Source organism: Mus caroli, unplaced genomic scaffold, assembly GCF_978045245.1.
Source record: "Mus caroli unplaced genomic scaffold, Mus_caroli_1 scaffold_12, whole genome shotgun sequence".
Taxonomy (NCBI): domain Eukaryota; kingdom Metazoa; phylum Chordata; class Mammalia; order Rodentia; family Muridae; genus Mus; species Mus caroli.
Window position 1 is genome coordinate 71,287,791 of NW_028227267.1, and position 12,331 is coordinate 71,300,121.

The 12,331-nt window shown below is 40.6% G+C and overlaps 1 protein-coding gene across 10 annotated transcripts in view; it reads left to right on the forward strand.

The window, feature by feature from the left end:
* Positions 1-12,331, forward strand: part of Lcp1 (lymphocyte cytosolic protein 1) — a 99,934-nt gene that overhangs the window by 15,330 nt on the left and 72,273 nt on the right. The gene's annotated exons all lie outside the window — the stretch shown is intronic.

Genomic DNA, 12,331 nt, shown 5'->3' on the forward strand with positions numbered 1-12,331 from the left:
AGCAGGAGTGGGGGCGGGGTTGGTGAGCAGGGGGAAGGGGAAGGAGATAGGGGATTTTCGGAGGGGAAACCAGGAAAGGGGATAACATTTGAAATGCAAATAAAGAAAATATCTAATAAAAAAAGGAACACTTCAGAAAGAAAGAAAGAAAAAAAAAAAAACTAATGTTTGTCCTCAAGCCGCAGGGGACATGCTATAAAACCAGAACCCAGATAAAAATCAAGGAGATTGGCCAGAACAGAATAATTATTCACATCTTGCCGTTTATAAACAAGATTTTTCTTTAAATTTAGAACCTCTTGCAAACTGTCCTAAAGGAAGCTCTAAGACTGGTACCCATTCTCCTTGGTTCATTTACGTGGTCACGTAGATTAGATACACCGTGGTCTTCTGCCGTTATTATGTCCCGCTGATTTGTGGATTGGGAATGTGGTCAGTGCTAGCCTGTTGCAACTTCTTACAATTCTAGTTTTTCTGTGAGCCAAAAGGAAGCTGAGCTCGTTTGATAATTTTAGATTACACGGGCGTTTCCGAGGCAAGCTGCCAAGGAGTGGATGATGTGAAAACGTAGCATACCTAGACATTGCATCCGTATGAATACTACAGAATGTAGATTTTTAAAAAACAAAACAAAACAAAACAAGATGCTGAGTATTATTGTTTATTGGGACTTTATCTCCTGTAGTCCTCTCTGTAAAAAGAAAGTGACACAAGGATCTTTAGTGAACACATGCATGCATTATTTCACATGTCATCCAGCCTTAATATAAGCATTCAATAGTTTTATACTGATATTTTAAAATAAAATGTATAATTAATATATAGTTATTTAGAATGTGTTTGGGGGAGGAAATCCTTATCGAAATCTACATATAAAACATTAACTTTAATGGTTGAATGAAATCTTTTTTGACCTAATGGATGTCTTTATGTAAATGAGTAGTGTTTTAAGGTTTTATGAAGCAGTAGACACAAAGATATCATTTTAGTCAGTTTTAAGATGTACTGAGCTTGTGAGACAGCATGTATTCATTAATTATCAAGTTATCCACATGTGTGACTCTGCATGTGTGTGTTTTAATTGGGCATTCCAAAAAAATCAAAATAATAACTTTAGCACACAATAAAAATGAATGAAAAGCTGAAGTGGCCACTTGGTTCATTCTTTTTATTCAATCAACAGAGAATGAAAATACTTATTATGGACACTCATGACACAATTACAGGAGATCCAGGTGCATCCAGCTTTTCAAAGTTTACATCCTTATCTCTTTAAGATGTGAGAAAGCCTTGGTAGCATAAAAGATTAAGAGGTGAAGTTTGTTATGTGGGCTGGAGGTAATATCTTTTCCTCTCTCCAAGAGCTAAATAGCTGAAGGGAAGCTGCCTTTACTGATGAAAATGTTTCTCTCAACTTTATTTTAGGCCAAAGGTTCTTTTTTCTTTTTTCTTTTCCACTCTTGATTTACAGTGAAGCTACGGCATATTTCCCATGCTTGCGCTTGTATCTAAAGGGAAAAGGGAAGAGATACAAGAAGACTTTGCTTTGCTGTTGTTTTGTTGTATTGTGTTATGATTGGTCATAGCCCTCTGGCCCAGTGTCAGGATGGGGTACAGTTTCCTTCCTAGATCCCAGAGGGTTGGCCTGACTCTCATCTTGGGTTGATCTGCCCAGAGACCCTCCATATAGATATTTCTGCATCATTGGTCATTACAAATGTTCAGGTGGCCACCCTTTTCTAACCTCTTCTAAAATGAGAACATATAGAGTTTAAATTCGTTTATTTTGAACTTTGAAGTGTTAGAAGTCAGCCAGGCCCTCAGAATATCATAGGGAAAGGAGGTGGGATATTCCCTCTTCCTAAGCCAGTGGTTCTCAACCTTCCTAACACTGTGACCCTTTAATACAGTTCCTCGTGTCATGGTGATCCCCGGCCATAAAATTATTTTTGTTGTTACTTCATAACTGTACTTTTTGTTTCTGTTATGAATCATAATGTAAATATCTGATATACAGGCTAGCTGATATATATGTGACCCACAGGTTGAGAAGCACTGTCCTAAGCTATTAGGTTTACAAATGAGGGGAAACCCAAGTGCTAAGATTTCAAGTAGAGCAAATATAGAAGCAGTTACTCCTGATGTGGTGCTTTGTGGAGGTCATTCTCTCTCCATCATATCTGGAGCTGCTCTCTTGGAGGTAGAAGCATGACTTAGGATAGCTAGAGGGTAGTTAGGCTCTTATGATTTCTCCAGAAAAGCCATGCACTGGTCTACCTGATCCAAGACCAGAGTATGGGTCTAGGGATGTCTGTTTTGGCTTCCAGCAATGTCTGCTTTGGATTCCATCTCTACTCATGAAACACTTAGTAGGAACCCAAGGTAACAGTCAAACAAGGATTAGCAGAGTAGACCAGCCAAGCAAGGGACAGATAAGGAAACTCGCCAGAGATGCTTCAAGGTGAATTTCAGCACCAGTCCCCAGAGGATGGCAGCTTCCTGTCATCCTTAGCAGCTAACGAATTCTTTTGTTTGGTTTTTTGTTTCTTTGTCTTTTTGTCTTTTTGTTTTTTTGTTTTTGTTTTTGTTTTGAAACAGGCCATAGTCTTTTCCTTTGTCCTGTTAGGAGGTAAAGACTTCAGAGAAAGAGTGGAGAGTAGGGGTTATTCTCAGAATTCATCACTAGTTCTTCTATCACTTCCAAAGTTTTTTAAATAAAATTCTTACTTATTTTCAACATTTCCTTTTAACTGGTTTTTAGAGCTCTTGTTAACTTTTGTAAATTACCAATTTTATAATCCACCCCTTCTTTAAAGATGAGTTTTACGGTCCACTTCAAGCAGGCTGCCCATTCGTTGCCTTTTGCTTTATGGCCAAAGACTCTTAGTTTGGAGCCCCAGATACCAGTTCTGGAACATCAAACATTCCCCCATTGGTGGAAAGATAAAGCAATGTTATCTTTAGTTCGATTTTCCCCATTTTTCCAATACTTGCAAGTTGAAAGTCTATAATTATTGTGAAACTACCTGCCACACTGCATGAGGGATTAGCTCTAAAAAAAAAAAAATCCTTCCTTTTTGGAAAACTTGCTTCGCATTTTTTTTCTTTTTCCTGAAAAACATGAAGCCTATTTGTGCCTTCTAGGGATATGAGTTGTGGATCAGGTTTTTGTTTTTGAGATGAACTTCATCAGCTTTCTCCCAGACCCTGGCTTCTGCCCCTGGGTTTCAGCAGGATTCTGCATGTTTACAGAGTGTGACGGTGCTCAAGATATTGGATGATCAAACCCTGCGTGGGTCTTCCCAGATGAACCAATCGAGCTATTTCTGACTCAGAAATGGAGTGTATTTGTTGGGTGGTTGTACACAGTGGGGAGTCTCCTGGCAACTCCCCAACAATGTTGGGTTGTGGGGAGTAACTGCCGCTTGTCATCAGTGGCTTTCTGTTACAAGAGAAACCATAGACAAATGGAGAAACTGGTGTCAGGAGGGGTGTCAGGAGACAGAGGCCATATGAGAACAAGTCAAAATACCCCAGAAGCAGGAGAAACCAAGGCAAGCCAAAACAGAAACCAGAATGCCTTCTCAATGTGAGTCAAAGCTAAAAATAAGACCAACAGTCAGGATCCAAAATGTCGCTGAAGATCTGAAAGCAAACAAGACCAACAACAAACAAACCAAAAAAACAAAACAAAACAAAACAAAACAAACAACAACAACAAAAAAAAAACCCACAAAAATACATCTGAAGCAACTAAGGTAGAGATCTTAAACCAAACGCTCTGGAAGGAAACAGACGTGGGATCCAAATGGGATCCTAACTAAGTAGCTCAGAATCAACAAAGGGCCCATCGACCAAACTGAGGGAAGCTGACAGAGCTGCCCTAGAAGAGCTCACCACAGTCCACCGGAGGATGTAGCACCAGGCGGCTGGGCCTCAGCGATAGGACAGCGCCTCGGTTCCATGGGAGTGACTCCTCCTTAGAGCCCCACCCTGGGTAATATAACTATAAAACACACCGCCCACCTCAAAGAGAATGGAGAAAGTTTATCCCGGAGCCAAGTAAGGGTAACCATGACCCAGGAACACAGGTCTTCCAATCAATGTGCAACCTGCTTCGTGACGTCTTTATAACAATGGAACAAAGTCGTAAACCAAAGCATTTTTCAAATACATTGGTGGAAACATCAGAAGTGCCTTTTAGTCAAACAGAGAAATCTCAGCTATCAGCCTCAATGTCATCTTATATCATCCTTAGCCGTTTGGTAAAATAATAATAGCAATAATAATAATAATAATAGGCTTTGTTAATGCATTACAAAAGCTTTCTATCTGTTAGTCACAAGATGGACAAAGGAATGGCTATTTAGGGGGCTGAAGCTAGCCCAAGAGAACTTCTAACTAGGCTCTGGACCTGCAACATTCCAACCTCTCCACCTCACTGAATGCCTAATCAATCGGCCTTTGAAGATGGCTTTGGCTTACACAGGTGCTTCAGTGGGCCTGAGATACAAGTACAGAGAAACTGAGGGCATTGGCAGGCAGTATGAGGCCTTGAAAAGTGTTCAGAGTGTTCAGAGTGAAGACCATGTGATGGCTGTCACATGGCTAGTGAGAAAAGTAACGGCTCTAAAGAAATAACGACTTACTGCTAAGTGCGGGGTCCAAGGACATCACTGAAATTCTGAGTTAAGAGACAGAAAAGGGAAGGCTGAACTATCTCAGAGTGAGCAAGAGCCTGGGTGACTTACAGGCTTTTGGGTCAGCATCAGGGTCAGGGGCAAAATACGACTCAATTCTACCACCATTAAAATGCTTAGTTTGATTTTTGTGTATGTTTTTAAATTTCATTTCAAAGTTTATTTTGCATGGCAGAAGTTGTTGAGGCCGCTCTGGCCACCAGGGCTGCTGTTGCATATTTGCTCAATAGAGAATCCTAGCGTAGTTGACCCTCCCGACCTGAGGCTTATGGGAGCTTATGGAAGATGGAGCACAGAAGCGGTAGAACACCGTGTTAGAATCCAGCTGTTCAGGATGCAGGACCTGCAGCAGCCCCTCCCACCTCAGAGATAACCTGCAGGCCCCCTGCTGAGACATGGTGATTAGCCAGCAGACTTCGGGTACCAGGGGTTTTCACCCAGGAAAATGAGTTTATATCAAAGGAGTACTAGAGGCCATACGTCCTACTCCCTACACCCGGCCTCCTGCCCAGGAATCAGAGAGGCTGGGTACAGAAAGGGATAAGAAGACATCCCCTTCCTTCTATCCCAAGGACCCTGATCAACGCTCTTCAGAGCCCCCTACCCCCACCCCATGCTGTCTATCTCTGGTGCTGGGGTCTGACCTCTCTCCTGCCAGGCTGTTGCCTCTCTGTCTATGATGTTAATAATTCTTCTAATAAACTCCTTACCCTTGAATCTCACATCCAAGATCTCTCAAGCCCAACGCTGAAAGTAAGGCTGCTGAATAGTACTAGCAGTTCTGGACCCTGTGCTGTGGGTGAGCCATTGTGCTAAGGACGCGCCTGCAGCTCCTCGTTTACCTCAAGCAGCTGCGCCTTGAGGTAAGCACTGCTCACTCTCTTTGGCTGAGAAAGATTGGGCCTCGGAAGCATTAAGAAGTCCGTCCAGCTGTATGGTAGATGATATAATCCCAGTATTGGGAAACTGAGGCAGGAGAGATGCCGACTTGAGAGCAGCCTCAAAACAAACAAACAAACAAATCTGAGAAAACAATGGCGGGGGTACTTTTTCCAGCATCTCTAAGACTCGAAATAAATCAGGAATAGGGTCTGACCACAGGTCATCGTAACTCCAGCCTCTCAGTGCTGAACCACTTTCCTGGACCAGTTTGGCTTGGCTGAATGCATTGCGGTTGACCTATTTCGATTAAGGCTGTCTTGACTTGTCATGCCAAGTCTTCACTCTCTTTTATTTCTTTTTATGTATCCAACTGAAGAGCATGCTAAATCCAACTGAAAAAAAGTTTAATTAGGCACATCTTATCTGAGAAAGTTCAGAGTATTTCATCATTTCTACTTAAGTTTGTGAAAACTGGGCTTTTCATAGACTCCGTGGGATATCGTCATTAGAAGTCTGATGCCCTTCTATGAGATATGTCACCAGCTGCTCAAGGTTGGGACCAGCGAGTGGTTTGATAAGCATTAGGATGATTGAAAATCTAGAACCTCTATTTTGCTAAGGAACAAGTCTGACTTGAGAAGGCTGTGTTCAAAGCCATCTGTTCATAGATCCTCAGTGACTAAAGTGGGCACCCAGAAGTTTGTCCACTAAAGAGGGGTACCATTCAGTTCCGTGAAATTTTTAAATCCTGTCTCTTTTTCTTCTTTGAAGTCATACGCAATCTATCTAACACCCTCTCAAGAATTTTTTGATACCAGCTCTCTAAGAGATGAATATTTGGTGAAGCCAAGTGAAGGGCCTATAGGAATTCCTTTAACGACTTTGACACCCTCTCTGATAATTTCAAACTTAAAATTTAAAAAGAAGAAAAAAACCCAGCTCAGATATTGAACAGCCGGTGTCTAGTCAGAGCTCTATGCTTGCTTTATGTGGCCAATCAGCAGCTAGAAGCTGATTCCTAGCCCAGTTTTGAGATTTGGGTTGAGTAGGCTTCAGCCAGCCCTTGTGATCCAACCTTCAGACCTAATCTGCTTCTACCCCACCCTTTGTTGTTGACATTCCACTTGGCCTTCCTCGAAGACAAACAGCATACTTGTCTTCAGGGCATTTGTGCATGCTTGCCTGAAATTCGCATACCCTAAGTATTGACAAGCTTGCCCCAAGGTTGCTCCGAGGCTCCCATCAGTCAGGCCTTCTTCCCGGATGTTTCTGGTCAGATGTTGTTTTTCCCAACTTTCCAGGTGATCTTGTTTAGAACCCAGTTCCACATCACTCATCCACCCCTGCATTGCATTTCATCTACTCATAGCATGCATACAAACTTCCAGTTGGCTCCCCTGCTCGATTTTAACTCCATAGGACTTGTCACTAAGGTATACTCAGTTACTTGCGTGCTATCCCTTTCTCTGAGCTTGAGTGTGGGGTTCCTTACAGGCAGGAACTGATCTCTCACTCACACCCTGCTCATTTCTGAGCACGGTGAGCACATGGTAAACATCTGAGCCATGAGTGAGTGTGTGCCTCTGAACCAGAAACTCAGGACAAACACGGGGGAAACAGACTTTGGATTGGTGGAATATGCGTTCCGCACTTCAACAATTCAACATGACATCTTTAATGAGACCAAGTCCCAGAGTACTGGACTAGTGTTAAGCACCCAGTACTGCTGTGCAGAAGGTTTGATGATGATGACAGTGATGCTTCTCACACAGGGCAACCTCATTTCAGCATCTTGCCTGAATCACTACTAGGCTCTCCATCTTCTCAAAAGTATTATAAACAGCCAGACCCTTCTTACGTGGTTTACCTTTTCTATTTGTTTATTTTTCCAATATTAAGATTTTTAGAAGATGGAGAATTACAGGGTTCTCAATGAGACCTCCATGTATGTGTGTGTGTGTGTCACTGTACTTTTCTCAGAGTCACCCTGCCCTCTGCCATTTTCCCATATCCCTCCTCCTGATGGCTTTTCCTCCCCCAAAATAGGGCTGATTTCATAACACACGGTACATCTGTCTATATATACGCATGGATATTTAACACCCGTTCTGTGTATGAGAGACAGATACTATATTTGCTTCTCCTTGATCTCTCTTCTTGCCGCCTCCCTTTTAATCCCTTCCTCCTGCTATATATGTCCCTGTCTATTTTTATATCATTTCTCTCTATGTATTATATATATCATAGGATGTATAGGTGAATCTTTATAGAATATATAGAACTTATAGCATGAATATCTATATAGAATGTATACAATGAGTATATATAGAAAGATTCATTATATTTATATACATATATGTGTATTTTTATACCTACAAATGAATATATGTGTATATCCACATGTGTGTGTGTGTGTGAGAGAGAGACAGAGAGAGAGAGAGAGAGAGAGAGAGAGGAGATTTATTAGAATGATTTACAGGCTGTGGGTCCAGCTAATCCAGAAATGGCAGGCTGTGAATGAAAGATCCAAGAATCCAGTAGTGGTTCAGTCTACAAGGCTGGATGTCTCAGCTGATCTCCAGTATAAGCTGGAATCCTGAAGAAGTGGGCTGGAATGTCTGTGAAGAAACAGACTTTCTATCAAGGAGAGAGCAAACAGCCAAAGTGCAAAATCTTCCCTCTTCCACATCCTTACATAGCCTTCTATGGGAAAGCAGGGCCCAGATTATATCTGGATTAAAGGTGTGTCTTCCACCTGAAGATCTAGATTAATGGAATGTCTTTTCCCAGTTCAAAAGACCTGGATTAAAGCTGCTTTAATGTATGTATGTATGTATGTATGTATTTGCATATATATACATATATATGAAAGCATTGCTATTTTTGTTTTTAAATCTATCTTACTTTATACTTAATATGCTAACTTTTATCTATTTTCCTAAAACCAATACAATTTATAGTTGAATCAAACCTCATCATATATGTATTTCTTTACCCAGTAATCTTTCAAGGGTCCTCTCTAAACTGGTACCCATCTTGGCTGCTGTGAATAGTGTTGTACTATGCATGGTGTGCAAGGGTCTCTGTTCTGTGATGACATATATTCCTCTGAGTTTATACCCAGGAATGGCATAGGTCAGGCATATGTTAGGTCTGTGGTTGATTGCTTTTGAGAACCCCCCCCCCCGCCCCCGCGTGCTTGTTTCCATAGTGGCCGTATTGTTTACGTTCCTGGCAACAGTGGGCAAGGGCGTCTCTTTTCGCCTCACCAGGGTTGCTGTGATCAGTTTTCTAGACAGTGGCCATTCTACCCAGAGTGTGGTGAAATCTCAGTGTAGTTCGTTTGCATTTCCCCCGTGGCTGAACCTGTTCTCGTATCTTTATTGGCCATTTGTACTTCCTTTGAGGACCTTTGGTTCAGTTGATCTACTCATTTATTGACAGGATGCTTTGTTCTGGCATTTAATTCTTTGAGTTCTTTATAGATATTACTCTACTCTTAAATGTAGAGTTGACAGCATTTTTCTTCTGTCCTGTAGGCTCTCTGTTCGGTCTGCTCTGCTGAAGTGTCGGAACCCCATGCAATCCAATTTGCCAATTGTTGCACTTACTTTCTGGTCCACTGGAGCTTTTTCAGAAAGTTCTTACCTACGCCCACATCTTGAAATACCTTTCCTCTAATTGTTGGGGTTTCAGGTCTTACATTACAGTCTCCATTTCAAATTGATGGTGTTTGTACATGATGGGAGAAAGGTATGTTGTTTCTTTCATATACTTGTGGATGCCCAGTTCCCTGAGCACCATTTATTAGAGGTCATCTGTTCTCCAGGCTATGTTTTTGACAGCTCTGTCGGCAATTAAATGGATGTAGCAGTGTGGTTTTTATTTCTGGCTTCTTTATTCTGCTCTATGTATGGTGTATTGGACATTACCTTGCTGGTTGTGTTACTATGCCCTATGTCGCATTGTGACAGCTCCAGTATTGCTCTTATCGCTTAGGGTTGGTTTGGCTGTCAAGAATCTTTTGTGCAGCTATGTGAGTTTCAGTGCTTTTCTAGCTCTGTAAAGAAAAAAAAATGTGTTTGGAATTTTGATGGGAATTGCATTCAATCTGTAGATAGATTGCCTTTGATGACTGTATTAGTTGGACTTGTCTAGAGGAACAGAAATTTTATATATAATTTATAAGAGTGGCTTACAGGCTATGGACTGATTAGTCCGATAATGGCTGTCTCTCAGTGGAAAAGCCAAGAGTACAGTTGTTATTCAGTTCATGAAACTGAATGTCTCAACTGGTCTTCAGTCTATGTTCCGTTTACCCTGACGTAGGTTCTAGTACCAGAAGGAACCTCTCAGCAATGGAACAGATGGACTTGCCAGAGTGAGGGCAAGCAGGTAAGAAGCAAAAGCTTTCCTTTTCCTTGTCCCCTTTATGCAGGCTGCCATCAGAAGGAGTAGCCCAGCTGTGGGATGAGTATTCTGACCTCAAGTGATCTGGATTTAGAGTGTGTGGTCTTACCTGAAATGATCCATATCAAGGACACTCCTCATAGTGTGTGCAGCTGCTTAGGGTTTAGTTGACTCTGGATGTAGTCAAGTTGGTATCCAAGGTTAGCCAGAAGTACAGTGAGCTAGCCATTTTCACAGTCTTAATTCTGCCTCCCCATGAAGACGGAAAACTCCCCATCTTCCAGTGTCACCTTCAGTGTCTTTGCTCAGATTTTAAAGCTTCATTGTAGAGATTTGTCACCTCCTTCGTTAACTTTAGTTCAAGATATTTTGTTTCATTCTTCTGAAGCTATCATGAATGGAATTTTGTTTTCATGATTTCTTTTTTGGCAAGCCCACAAATGGTATATAGGAAAGCTACTTATTTTGGTAGAATAGTGTTTTGTTTGTTTTAAATCCCTGTTACTCTTCTGAAAGTGTTTATTTATTTAAGAGTTTTCTGGTGAAGTTAATAGAATCTTTTAAATAGGGGATTAGGTCAATGCAAACATGGATGTTTTGACTTCTTTCTTTCCTGTTTCCTTTATTTGAGAGAGAAGTATGAGAGGGACGGGTTACACATGGTCCATGAGCACATGTGGAGGTCAGAGGGCAACCTGAAATATTGGTTCCCACTTTCCATCTTGTTGGAGACAGGATCTCAGTTGTTTGCTGATCTATACATCAGGCTAGCTGATCCACTGGCTTCCAGCTGTCCTCCTGTGTCACCTTTCATCTCCCAGTAGAAGCACAGTGATTCTACCACCCAGATGATTCTACTACCCAGATGATTGTACTGCCATACCTGGCACCACATGGGTTCTGGGTACCCCGACACAGGTCACTAGGCTTGTAGAGCAAGCGATGTATCACTGAACTCTATCTTCCCATTTGCATGATTTCATTTTGGTCTCTTGTCTTATTGATCTATCTAGGACTCCAAGAGCTATATTTAACAAGGTTATCAAGAGTAGACATCCTTGTCTTGTTCTTGGTTTTAAAAGAAAGTCTTACAGTTTTTCCTAATTTAGTACACTGTTAGTTATAGATCTGTTATATATAGCATTTGTTGTGTTGACATATATCCCTTTTATTCCTCATTTCTTCATTTTTTTATTGTAAAAGGATATTTATCTTTTCTACATCTATTGAGATACTAATGTGATTTCTGTCCTACATGCTTTGAATATCTGTAATGAAACAAATTCAGTCATGGTAAATGACCTTTGTAGCATGTTGTTGAATTTAATTTGCATGTCTTTTTTTTAATATAATAGTATTTGTGCTCATATTCATCAACAAAATTGGTCTATAGTGTTCTTTGTTATTGTGCTCTTATCTGGCTTTTGTTTCATAGTGTTGTTTTGTAATCTTCCTTCCTTTTCTAGTTTATAAAGCAGTTTAAGGAACTTGGTTCTAGCTCATCTTTAAATGTGGAATTTGACAGTAAGTCTGAGTGATGTCCTGGACCTTTCTTAGACTCCTCATTACTCTTTCAATCCTATTGTTCATTATAGATCTGGCTAAGTTGTTCCCATTCTCTTGATTTAATTTTGGTGAGCTATGTGCATGTGTGTAGGAATTGAATCATTTCTTCTAGACTTTTCAGCTCTTAAAAACTATGTTTTCATAGAATTCCATAACATAATTGGAAACTTGTTGGTATCTGTTGTGAAGTTCCTTTCTCTTCTTTAGTTTTGAATCTTCTCTCTGCTTTTTTTGGTTAGTTTGCCCAAGAATTTTGTAGAGTTTGTTTATTCTTTTAAAAAGCAAGTTCTGTATTTTATTGATCCTCTCTGGTCCTCATTTAATTAACTTCTTTACTGTTTCTTTCTGCCTTTGCATTTGGCTGTTCTTGTTTTTCTAGGACCTCAAAGCATATCATTAAATTGTTTATCTGAGACCACTCTGACTTTTATGGTGAGCAGTCATAACTATAAACGCCTTGTGGAACTGTCTTTGCTTGATTCTAGAAAATCTATAATTCTTTCTGTGGTTTCTTCAACAACCTAAAAACTGTTCAACAAACCTTAAACCTGGTTTAAGAGCATATTATTTGGGGCTGAAGAGATTGCACAGTGGTTAGAAACATGTGTTGTTCTTGCAGAAGACATAGATTCAATTTCAAGCACCCATGTTGAGCAATTCACCATCACCTTTAACTTGAGCTCCAAGGAGACTCTATGTCCTTGGCCTCTGTAGATACTGCATTCATGTATACATGAGTATATACACATATACATAGGTGCATATAACTAAAG